This window comes from Haliotis cracherodii, unplaced genomic scaffold, assembly GCF_022045235.1.
Source record: "Haliotis cracherodii isolate W230 unplaced genomic scaffold, xgHalCrac1.p SCAF_6, whole genome shotgun sequence".
NCBI lineage: Eukaryota > Metazoa > Mollusca > Gastropoda > Lepetellida > Haliotidae > Haliotis > Haliotis cracherodii.
In genome coordinates, this window is record NW_027266319.1 from 64997796 (window position 1) to 65011828 (window position 14033).

General features: G+C 39.5%; 1 long non-coding RNA gene across 1 annotated transcript; it reads right to left on the reverse strand.

Moving 5' to 3' along the window:
• Positions 1-7863: 7863 nt before the first annotated feature.
• On the reverse strand, positions 7864-13414 carry LOC139446717 (uncharacterized). Its single transcript, XR_011651926.1, has 5 exons — positions 13369-13414; positions 11564-11647; positions 10905-10992; positions 9108-9338; positions 7864-8431 (listed from the first exon to the last, which is right to left on the reverse strand). It is a non-coding gene; the product is annotated as an uncharacterized lncRNA (long non-coding RNA).
• Positions 13415-14033: the final 619 nt, after the last annotated feature.

Consider the following 14033-nt stretch of genomic DNA (forward strand, 5'->3'; position numbering starts at 1 on the left):
CGTGGCATATATATTGTTTAGGAATATATGGTTAAAGAAGTGACAAGTAAACAAATGCTCTCATTGTATTAATCATTATGTGAGTTCATTGCTGCTATTAATTATTTATCTAAAGTTCTGAGAAATATATGGGTGTTGAATACCTTCAAATTGTCGGTAAAAAGCTGACGACACGTTATATATTGCCCAAGGTAATTTGTCACTGGTTATCAATAACAATGATGTGGCAATCTAAATATACCATGTGGTTAGACAACCAATATACCCGAAGGAGCAGACACAGTACAGTCGTCATCGCAGGTAAGAAATTATCTATTAAGACAATGATGGATCACTTTTAAAGGAATAGATATATAGAATACTAAACGAGCTCACGTGTAATTCCAATTTTATGAAACGAGTGAATAGTTCTGGTATTTGACGAGCGAAAGCGTATTATATGTATTACTTGCCATTTAGAACCGTCATGTATGAATAGGCAGACACCGACACGATCCACAGACGTGACGTGATCTGTGGAATTCTGTTGCCAGATCCGTCGTCGACACAATGCCATGTGACGTAAGCCTAGCAACCGGGTTGTTGGGATCATAGAGTGTGCATAAGCTCCTCGCCAGTGATCTATCATCTCAAGCAACGTCGTTGAATAAAGTCAAGCGATGTTGAGAGCTTCCAATGTTTGTTCGTGTAACAAGATCCTCTCGGTATATAGTATAGAGAGCTCCGCGAACGGGCTATGATTGTAATTATTGTAATTTGTTCCCCCTGTACGTACGCACACGCTTTGGTATTACATAATACGTAATACAGCTGTATGTTTATGAAACGAGTGATCCCTTCACGGGCAAGTAATAAATCACTTTTAAGGCATAGGCAATAGATCATGTATACATGGTAACATCAGATTCACAACAGTTCTTTGAAGTCTAGTCAAGAGTTCTGAAACAGATGTTAAGTATAGTCAAATGTGCTTAACATGAATTATATTCCCTTTTATTTAACCTTATTGATTATGTTTTCAGGCTGAATTATTCTTTGCTGACAAGGTCATTTGATTTTACGAATGATCCAATCAGTCCGTTTCAGCAATGTTTACTAACCTAAGATTCATTCTGCTAACCAGTAGTTTACGCTTACGTGTTAGAGTCAATAACTGATCATATAGCATGTTAATGAATGTCTTCATGATTACCAGCACAATGTTATTTTCAGAACAACTATTGTCACTGTGTATGTATGTATAAGGCAATCGGTAACGGGAAATATGCAAGATCACCCTCGTACTAGGGTATGTTTGCTATACATGTATGTTTGCCTTACATGAGAGTACACTATAAGCAAATCTGTATATGTTTCCCGTGTTCTTGTATGTTACAGCAAATCTTCTCGTGTGTTCATTCCCATAGGGGAATTCAGATAAATACATAAACATAAACAGTCTAGCATCCGGCCACCCGGCCTTCAATAGGCACAATACATGTACGTTGCTTTCGCACTAAATCATTCGAGATCCAGCAATGGTTGAAAAAGGATCTCGTCGGGCGGTAAGACACGTTGACTTAGTATCCCAATTGCGTAGATCGATGCTCATGATGTCAATCACTGGATTATCTGATCCAGACTCGATTATTTACAGACCGCCATCTATAGCTGGTCTGTTGTTGAGTATGATGTTAAACAACAAACAAACACACACACAAGTAAATATTAAATTTTCTATTTGCTTTGGCAATTTAGAGGTTATTTGTAAATAGCATTACGCGTAATATCTTTCATGACACTGGTGAGACAATATGTATGCTATTTGTGTTTTCCATTTTTTGTTTTGGCATTCATGGGCAATGCAGACATATATGATACTGGACATCTATTTTCACCCCTCGTTGTGTAGGGTGCGGTTTCTGTACGGTAAAGGCAAATGTCCGTTGCCCTGATGTCTGATTTCGATGTTTTCCAGGTGGATCTTGTACCATCTAAGACATGGCTCTCTTCATATACTATGCCCAATGCCTTCTCCTGATTCAGATGGGAATAGGGACAGGTAGGTTAGTTTACATAATCACTATTTTCGTCCATAGATATGTTTTGACTACATTTAGATATACAAAATATATCATGTGGATTCAACTACAGAGTTTACTATTTTGGACAGTTACGATATTTTTAAACAATGATTCTACTTTCTGTGTCAATAAGGCCATACATAGAATGTGTGCTACTTGTGAGATGTTTGTCACAGGGAGTAGCCAAGCGGTTCACGCAGAAGGCCTGGGATCGATTCCCAACATGGTTACAATGTGTGAAGTCCATTTCTGGTGTCCCCCTGTCGTTATATTGCTGGTATATTGTTAAAAGTGGCGTAAGGGCTACCTCATTGACACCATCACCTTTGTTACAGATAAAGATACTAGAAATACACTTTTGAGTGAGTGACATTTGAACAGTATTTCAGCGACATCATGTCACGACTGTTTTATATTGGAAACCCAAAGTGATGCAGGTCTTAGACTTTTAGGTCCTAACAAATCTAGAAACACAATTCGAACGGGCACCATCAAGCTCATGTGTCGAGTTACAAATATCTCTCTTTTGCAGAAGCAGTCACGTGTCAATTCCCTGATGGGCCAAAAGACTGCATGTTTCACTGCGGCGAAAAGGATTGCTCATTTTCTCCTATATTGTAAGAACACTATAACTATCACTTGTTTATGACTTATTGCGATTTTGTTGAGGATGCAAGCGCATATTGTTTTATGCAATCAACATATTAAAACCAGATTAATTCAGATATCCTTTTTTCATAATTCTTCAAATTGATTCCACCCCACATAATGTATTGCCATAAGAATACTGGTCATGTTAAATAGAATAAGTATCCGGTTTCACCTGTGTTACAATACTCATGACCACGAATCCGAAGAATTACTGTCTCAGGCAAGCTACATCCCGTCGGTGCCGTATTTTCCTCCTTTTGAAACCCGCTTGAGAAGCCTCTACAATATGGCATGCGTGGATTTGAACAAATTTTACCCCTTAGCGATGAAGATATGGAAACACTGTCCCTTGTGCACAACAGGAGCCTGTGATTGTGGGTTGGAATCCTGTTTCGCCCCTATTATAGTTCTACGTTTGTCATCACAATTGTTTACGGTTATAACGAACTCAAAGGGACCACAAATTTAAGTTCGTTATAACCGTAGTTCGTTATAAGCATATATACAGCAAATGGCCGGGACCCAAAAACAGTTCGTTATATCCGCCAGTCCATTATAAGCGTGTTCGTTGTTTATCGTACAGCATACTGAGTACTTCACGCGGCAGTACTGACTAATGTCTGGCCACCGTGGCCTAGTGGATAGAGTCTCTACCCGGAGGTTGAATCCCCTGGCCACGTCAAACCAAGATGTTAAAAATGGTACTTGTTGTTACCCTGCCTGACATTAATTGGAAAAAGGAAGGAACTTCGCCATTATCATGCAGTAATCTTGAACTCGTCCATTTCACGACCTCACCTTTTAAGGTGAGGTGAGGTGAAATTGGGTTTAACGTCGCGTCAAAGATTATTGCACTTGCATGCTACAACCGAACATTGTGAGAGTAACTGACTCAGGGAGAGATCTCCATCCTTGTACCGTCGCCATATGTCGAAGATCTCCTCTTGACGAGATGTGTAATAAAGAAGTTGTTCATCCATAAATTCTTATCCTTCCAATTGTGTTGATTGATGCTCATGATATCAATCACTGGATTGTTTGGTCCATACTCGATTATTTACAGACCGCCGTCATATAGCTTGAATATTGCTGAGTTCGGGGTTAAACAACAAACCAACCAACAGAACATCACCCTGTCTGCTGTAGTCTGGCAAGGGAAAGCATGTCACCGTCCTGCACACTGGCACTGATGCTAAGAGGGAGTCCTAAGACGGATAACTTGTTCTCTACGTATCTGTATCACAAATGTTATCATGTTTCAATGCAATTGCATCTTTATATGCATGCATTCGTTCATGTAATTTACATGGAGCAATGTTCAAATGCTTAAAAATTTTGTAAATAAAGGCGACACAATCTTCTCAATAATCATATTAATATTTGATTTGAGAAATCGATTGACTATATCATGAGCATGTGTACATAAATCACTTTCAAAATTTATGATACCATGTGAAAGGGTGGGCGTATCCTGTCCTACCGGTTGCACCCGTCATAAACACATGCAAAGGCTAATGAGTTGTTCACCTAAAACACTTGAACGTATGGTCCAAGTCAAAATAGGGAATTGCATGGGACACCATTTTTGTAACTGATGCGTCACATATGTGTCTCTCACGTTCAACCCTGTCATACATTCAGACACATGTCTCAATAATTCGCACAACCCTGTGCATGATTAGTGAGACAAAAACGATGTCCGATTTAATACCCCATTGTGACTTGTACACGTACCATATGTTGAAGTGAATAATTGACTTGCCTTTGCAAGTGTTTTTGACGGGTGCCACCGGTGGGGCAGGATACGATTACCTTTCCGCGAACACCTGGTATCATTACTAAAGCTATTTCATACTGATTTACAAACACATATGATTTAGTCGGAATCGTACAATCGCATGCATATTAACAATGTTCTATAAGTTTAGGTTTAGGTTAAATACGAAATGTGGGGGTGTTACTCGACAATATGTATGAACGTGTCCTCTTTTTAACCTCTATGATGCTGACGATGATGTAGTTTACCTGTCTATACAATTTGTTTGAAAACAAAGTAATATTTGCGATTTTCGTTCGAGCAAAGTGTTTTGCCATGCATACACCGTTAAACATGAGCTGTATTACCAAGTATGCCTGTAGATTTACAATCAACCTTCACCGGTCTATTTCAACAGATTCCCATCGGACTTCTGGATTGGAATTGATCACAGCAACTTAAGAGGCGACTGAATGGTCAGGCTTGGTGATTTCGTTGCTTGTATGTCATGGTACCACTGGCAAACTGTGTGATCTGATAAACTGCTTTCAAGCCCAGTGGATGATCGCTCATCCCACCTTCTCTTCCAGATCCTGGTCTATGTTCAACATAGCTGTCAGGACGCTTTGTGGAAGGTAATAATAATACAAACAGTTCAAATACAAATATACACAATAAAAATCAACTATATTAACCAATATAAATGTTTTTATTATACATTAAAATTTCTCTTTTCTCACGTTTTAGGTTGGCACAGTCGTATCAATAACAAGGTGGGTGAGCAGTCCCTGGGTATCTACAGATTGATCCCAGAGCTGTTCCGAGAGGCCAGTCTGTTACTTCTACAGTCAAGACTCATTCAGGAGGGACGACTCAGGGCGTTTGTGCGCAAATCTTCCACATCTCGTCAAGAGGAGATCTTCGACATATGGCGACGGTACAAGGATGGAGATCTCTCCCTGAGTCAGTTACTCTCACAATGTTCGGTTGTACTTGGGGCAATATTGTGACAGGATGATGATGACGATGGACATGCCACAAAACTGTATATATGAACATATGTACTTATCTGTGAAAACAGGATATACCATGTAAATACATCACATACATCAAATGACAAGTACGTACTTTAAAATCCATGTAAATAAACCATATATATTACTACAAAAATCGTTGTTATCGTTATTAAAAATAGAGGTGCCGTTTTCGCCCGACACATAGTAGCCGTTTTCGCCAGGTAAATCGGTGATGTTTTACTGAGGTGCCGTTTTAGCCTGCACCCAAATGGATCAGGTGGTCAGGCTAGGTGATTTGGTTGCTTGTGTGTCATCGTCCCCGACGCCGTGGGTCATAGCTCATAACACTGTCACGGGGCTGTTCTCCAGAGACGAGGATGTAATTAAACAAAAACAAAGTAATCATGAAAACGTGGTAATGGTTTCACAGGTTTATTATTATTAACTAATTTTATCAATAAACGGCAATATACAAAATATAAAACCCAAGTTACACTGACAATGATCACTGATTAATTAAATCAGAGCAAATATACAAGATGATCAGTTAATAACAGTAACAAAAAAAGACTGTAGATAAATCAACACATTTACGAGATGAGTAAGTCAGTACCAGACAGAAACCTGCTCATAAACACTTTCTAACGAAACCTAAGTTTCAACCTGACCAAGACAGTCGCACGACGACCCGTAAACAGTCTAGCGATGCCTGAAGGTAAAGACACATCATTTCGTCAAGGGGTTTTATAGGAGTGCGCGGACGTCGTAGAGGACAACCTGCCCAGGTCGGAATGCCACAGCCTGGGAAGGTTACCAAAGTGTGTTTCCTAGCATAGGGAAACCCGAATAACAAACTATACATATACCTATATCTATAAGAACAAGAACAAGAACTGCGTGAAAATTAAATTTAAACATTTTCCATACATGAATAAGGTAGCAAACATATATGAGATAACAAATATCAAATCGATACATGATAAAAGTATGCGATTACACAGCTAGAGAATAAAATATACTGGTCACCAATTGCAAAGCAATGAACGTTAAGGCACTGGACAATGACGATCTCCGGACTTTGACGAATGGTGACAGAAGCCGGACAATTTAGGGGAAGAGGGTCACCAGACCGTGATAGACTGGTTTTACGACTTGGTGACAATATTAATCATTGGATTGTCTGCTCTAGTCCAGACTCGACTATAAAAATGTACTGGACGCCATAATATTGCTGGAATACTGTTGGGTGCGGCGTTAGGCAACAATAACTTAACAATCGAAACTATCATAATTTCGCAGAATTGGTGTCAGATCCAATACCCCGTGCATACACAAGCAACAAGGATTTTATTTCTACGAAGGCATTTTCTGTTTGTTCATGGTGTAAGGGACATAACTCTTTCTTAAATATAATTGCATATTGCAACAGTTTTACCAGTCAATGAGTTTAAATTTATAGTCACGTCGGCAGTATTTCAGCCATATTATGTCTAAAACATTTAATATCTTCATATTGTTAGGAATAAATGAGAAATGTATCAGAATATCAATCATCACTAAGATATGAAGGGAACACGGTTGGTCAAGGTGTTTAAAAGAAGTGGCTTCATGTGATAAACTGATAGTTTTGTCGATTTACATGGCCGGATACAGCTTTTTTTAAAAGGGGGGTGGGGGGTGGGGGGTGCACAATTAAGATCTATTTATTGTCTTTGGTGGTAATTTATACAGAAATAAAGATAAAGAAACATAAAGACAGCTTCACGCGGACATAAACTTTATGCAAACACAGGACATATGTGCTGTTGTTACTTAATTTCTCTTCACTTCTCTCAAATGCTAAACCAAAGCCACTCTATCACAAGTACACAGACAGTGTCATGTCTGAATGTCATTCACCGGAGTTTGTTCAGTTGCATTACCTCTTAACTGGTTAACATTTCATTCGAAAACTTAAAGAGGAAAAAACCCATCTGTTACTAAAAATAATGACATTACACTGGAATCAGATTGTTGCCATACACCGGGCTACGTTATTAAGTATTTTGCAACAAGTTTGGGATCAGTACACCTTAAGCAACAATAAGTGTCATGATAAGTGAGGAAGGAAGGAAACAGCATACGGGTCAAACGAGCGCAACCAAACATCTCTGCTAACTTACTAACTAAAATTAACGTCGCATCGTCATTATTTAAGCTAACCAACTAACGAACTAATTAACGCGTATGGTTCAGTTCAATTTTGCGCGTTTAAATATACAGGTAGCCTAGCTCCACATTCAAAACACAGTACACATAAGTTGTAGCAGCATTAAGAGGGCTTTATGCGTCCCGAGTTTAATATGATATTATAAAATAATTCAAATAAATTCCAAATTCATAGAAAACGGCTGCTCGATTGAGCTGAGGTTAGCTTGCGCTATGTCATCAATTGGCTCGGAAAAAGCGTGTGGCTTTTTGCTTTGAAGCGGGGTATAAGAGATTTATTTTATATCTCAGAAGTTCACGTGCAGCATTATTTGCTGACGGGGTATAAGAGATATATTTCCCCGCTGAGAATTTTATTCCCCTCCAAGGCGGGTTACACAGTATTGTATCAAGATCACGTGGACCAATCGGATATCATCATTCTGACATGGAGTATGATAAGTATGTTTATCGTATAATTAACTTTGTTAAAACTAAAAGTACAGCCCCGTGACAACGCACCACCTTGCTGAACTGAATTCAAGTGATTGAAAAAACTAATTATAATATCAGTGGTACTACAGAAAGTGCTAATGCTCGTTATTACACAAATTCTACTGCATTGGTACGAGAAGATAAGTTCATATTTTGTCCAGAGTGACGTAACTACCGAGAACGTAGCATATTGATCAGCAATTGGCAGGTGATGTGTGGAGCTTTCAAATAGTCGTCTTCTTAAGTCGTAAGTCATGGGCCACCTGAAATCATGAATTATATTCATTGGTTAAACATGCAGCTTAGGAAACAGAATACATACTGAACAAGGCTTGTTTATATCTGTACATGAATCGCTTGAGAAAATGTGTAAGTAATAGAATCTTCAATCAAAATACAAGTTGTTTGTATAAATGTTCACTAAAGTTCTGTCACCAATAACTCATGTCACTTAGTGATCCAGGGGGGCTAGGGTGGCCCAGTCGTCTAAGGCGCCGTGATTCGCTGTGCAGAGTTGCGTCCCTTGGGCACGCCAGAAACCTATGATTGTGGATTCGAATCCCGGATCGGCCCGATTATGTTTCTAGGTTTGTCAGCACCATACCCGTGCTCGTGGGTTTCATCGAAGTGGTAAACGTCTGAGGCCTGCATCACTTCGGGCTTTCCTCCCACATTAAACTGACACGCCGTGATATGACTGGAAAACCGTTAAAAGCGTCGTCATAACCAACTCACTCATTCACTCACTTAATTACCCTATTTGGATGATGGTTACGTCAAGTCAGGCGTTCCACTCGCACGAAGCTGACACGCCGCGATGTAACTGAAATATTGTTCAAGCAGCGTTCAACCAAACTCACACATATCCATCTGAACTACACAAAATGACAGTCAATTTCAAAGTCGATATAGGGTTATTATGTCATCAACGACACCTACTTCATTCATATGTGGTTTTCGTTGTCTGGTACGTGTGAAGGATGCAGATGACTAAAATCAGAAGTAGATGGTACACGGGCACCCCTGCAACAGCAGCAGCAGCAGTCAGTTTCCGAAGTGGCAAGTTGACGACGTCTCTGTCTACACACGACACGGCGGGAGCACCAGCAGCAGATACCTATCCCGAGGCCCACCAGAAGCATCACTACGGTCCATACAACAACCTGCAACCTGCAACGTAATTGGTATGTATAGAATAATAAATTATAAAATTAATGTTGTGTTTGACAGAAAGAAAGCAAACCAAATGAAACATTGTCTTATCTATATTGTATTGCCATTAAACAATGATTTATATGGTACTCTTTATAAAAAAATGTGAAGTTATGCAGGATTTGTTGTGGCCAATGTTAATTTGATAAAGCAATATTTTCCTTTGAATATGTGTCGTCGTGAAACGAGTAGATATATATGGAATGACGAATACTATGTTAACTCGCGACACTATAGATTCACAGTAGGGTTTATTCTCTGAACACATTCGAGTTGTTCATATATGTTCGTATATGATAGGAATGGATTTTGCAATCATACCTGCCAGACATGCGTCCTTGTTGTATTATGGGTTCCTACAAGTTGATAACATATAACGACAGCTTGCTGAAAAGGTGACTCCGTGGTCTAGTGGTAGAGCATCCCCCCGGAGAGCGGAAGGTCCGGGGTTCGATCCCCGGCCGCGTCATACCAAAAGACGTTAAAAGATGGTACTTGTTGTTACCCTGTTTGTCTGCTCGACATTAAGTGGCTAAAACAAGGACTGGTCGGCTCAGGGTCAGTACACTGTGTCTGAGTGGGGTATTCATGTTAAACTGCGGCATGGTATCTCGGTGGGCTAGCACTATAAATCGGCATCGGTCCGGACATCGATCGCTATAAGCAGCCACACACACACGTGCATGCACGTCGATATATAAGTGCAATAATCTTTGACGCGACGTTAAACCCAATTTCACCTCACCTCACCTTAAAAGGTGAGGTCGTGAAATGGACGAGTTCAAGATTACTGCAGGAAAATGGCGAAGTTCCTTCCTTTTTCCAATTAATGTCAGGCAGGGTAACAACAAGTACCATTTTTAACATCTTGGTTTGACGTGGCCAGGGGATTCAACCTCCGGGTAGAGACTGTATCCACTAGGCCACGGTGGCCAGACATTAGTCAGTACTGCCGCATGAAGTACTCAGTATGCTGTACGATAAATAACGAACACGCTTATAATGGACTGGCGGATATAACGAACTGTTTTTTGGGTCCCGGCCATTTGCTGTATATATGCTTATAACGAACTACGGTTATAACGAACTAAAATTTGTGGTCCCTTTGAGTTCGTTATAACCGTAAACGATTGTGTGTTTCCATATCTTCATCGCTAAGGGGTAAAATTTGTTCAAATCCACGCATGCCATATTGTAGAGGCTTCTCAAGCGGGTTTCAAAAGGAGGAGAATACGGCACCGACGGGATGTAGCTTGCCTGAGACAGTAATTCTTCGGATTCGTGGTCATGAGTATTGTAACACAGGTGAAACCGGATACTTATTCTATATATCATGACCAGTATTCTTATGGCAATACATTATGTGGGGTGGAATCAATTTGAAGAATTATGACAAAAAGGATCTCTGAATTGATCTGGTTTTAATATGTTGATTAATTGCATAAAACGATACGCGCTTGCATCCTCAAGAACATCGATTGGCAGCAAAAAGTCATAAACAAGAGATCGTAATACTGTTCTTACTTTTCAGGACTAAATGAATCCTTCTCGCCGCTGTAATTATAAGATGTGCAGTTGTTTGGCCCATCAGGGAAGTTACACGTGACTGCTTCTGCAAAAGAGAGATATTTGTAACTCGACACATGAGTTTGATGGTGTCCGTGCCTGGTGCCCCTCCGAATTGTGTTTCTAGATTTGTCAGGTCCTAAACGTCTAAGACATACTTCACTTCGGGTTTCCAATATAAAACTGTCGTGACATGATGTCGCTGTTCAATGGTCACTCACTCAAAAGTGTATTATCTTTATCTGTAACAAACGTGATGGTGTCAATGAGATAGATCTAACGCCACTTTTAACAATATACCAGCAATATAACGACAGGGGGACACCACCAGAAATGGACTTCACACATTGTAACCATGTCGGGAATCGAACCCAGACCTTCTGCGTGAAGAGCGAACACTTTAACCCCTAGACCACCTCCTGTGACAAACATCTCACAAGTAGCACACATTCTATGTATGGCCTTATTGACACAGAAAGTAGAATTATTGTTTAAAAATATCGTAACTGTCCAAAATAGTAAACTCTGTAGTTGAATCCACATGATATATTTTGCATATCTAAATGTAGTCAAAACATATCTATGAAAGAAAATAGTGATTATGTAAATTAACCTACCTGTCCCTATTCCCATCTGAATCAGGAGGAGGCATTGGGCATAGTATATGAAGAAAGCCATGTCTTAGACGGTACAAGGTCAACCTGGAACACATCGAAATCAGACATCAGGGCAACGGGCATTTGCCTTTACCCTACAGAAATACTACACAACGAAGAGTGAAAATAGATGTCTGGTATGCAGTATGTCTGCATTGCCCATGAATGCCAAAACAAAATATGGAAAACACAAATAGCATACATATTGTCTCACCAGTGTCATGAAAGATATTACGCGTAATGCTATTTACAAATAACCTTTAAATTGTCAAAGCAAATAGAAAATTTAATATTTACTGCATTTGTGTGTGTGTTTGTTTGTTGTTTAACATCATACTCAACAACAGACCAGCTATAGATGGCGGTCTGTAAATAATCGAGTCTGGATCAGATAATCCAGCGATTGACATCATGAGCATCGATCTACGCAATTGGGAAAGAAGTCAACCTATCTGACCGCCCGACGAGATCCTTTTTCAACCATTGCTGGATCTCGAATGATTTAGTGCGAAAGCAACGTACATGTATTGTGCCTATTGAAGGCCGGGTGGCCGGAAGCTAGACTGTTTATGTTTATGTATTTATCTGAATTCCCCTATGGGAATGAACACACGAGAAGATTTACTGTAACATACAATAACACGGGAAACATATACAGATTTGCTTATAGTGTACTCTCATGTAAGGCAAACATACATGTATAGCAAACATACCCTAGTACGAGGGTGATCTTGCATATTTCCCGTTACCGATTGCCTTATACATACATACACAGTGACAATAGTTGTTCTGAAAATAACATTGTGCTGGTAATCATGAAGACAAACTCGTGTACCAAGTATCGAGTTACTACTCTCGTTGGCGGGTCCCGTGTCAGCCCTACATGTTACATTCATTAACATGCTATATGATCAGTTATTGACTCTATCACGCAAGCGTAAACTACTTGTTAGAAGAATGAATCTTAGGCTAGTAAACATTGCTGAAACGGACTGATTGGATCATTCGTAAAATCAAAGGACCTTGTCAGCAAAGAATAATTCAGCCTGAAAACATAATCAATAAGGTTAAATAAAAGGGAATATAATTCATGTTCAGCACATTTGACTATACTTAACATCTGTTTCAGAACTCTTGATTAGACTTCAAAGAACTGTTGTGAATCTGATGTTACCATGTATACGTGATCTATTGCCTATGCCTTAAAAGTGATGTATTACTTGCCCGTGAAGTGATCACTCTTTTCATAAACATACAGCTGTATTACGTATTATGTAATACCAAAGCGTGTGCGTACGTACAGGGGGAACAAATTACAATAACAAGTCACAATGATAGCCCGAACGCCGGAGCTCTCTATACTATATACCGAGAGGATCTTGTTACACGAACAGACATTGGAAGCTCTAAACATCGCTTGACTTTATTCAACGACGTTGCGTGAGATGATAGATGACTGGCGAGGAGCTTATGCACACTCAATGAGTGTACTTCACATGGCATACTTCACATGGCATTGTGTCGACGGCGCATCTGGCAACAGAATTCCACAAATCACGTGACGTCTGTGGATCGTGTCGGTGTCTGCCTATTCATACACGACGGTTCTACATGGCAAGTAATACATATCATACGCTTTCGCTCGTCAAATACCAGAACTATTCACTCGTTTCATAAAATTGGTATTACACGTGAGCTCGTTTAGTATTCTATATATCTATTCCTTTAAAAGTGATCCATCATTGTCTTAATAGATAATTTCTTACCTGCTATGACGACTATACTGTGTCTGCTCCTTCGGGTATATTGGTTGTCGAACGACATGGGATATTTATATTGCCACATCATTGTTATTGATAACCAATGACAAATTACCCTGGGCAATATATAACGTGTCGTCAGCTTTTTACCGACAATTTGAAGGTATTCAACACCCATATTGTTTTTTATAGACCCGTGCTTTTTCTCAGAACTTTAGATAAATAATTAATAGCAGCAATGAACTCACATAATGATCAATACAATGAGAGTGTTTGGTTACTTGTCACTTAGTCTTGGTTGATTGCGAGTCATCGTGTCCTGACTTCGGGAGACAACAGACAAACACCACATCACGAGGCACTTGAGTCACACACAGGTGGTTTGGGTTTTAATAATTCACATATCGGACGCAGTGGTTGTGTTTCAATAACTATTCCAGTTAAACGTTTCTGAGCGACCATGGTGTCCAATTAAGTGTGTTTGGAAGTAAAATGTAACAAACATATTTTTAAATAATAATTAATTGATATTTTTTTAGATTCTTAACGTGACATACATATGGTTTAGGAATATATGGTTAAAGAAGTGACAAGGTGAGGTGAGGTGAGGTGAGGTGTAACGTCGCGTAAGGAAATATTTCACGTAGTGTGCTATTGGTGAGGTCACTTAT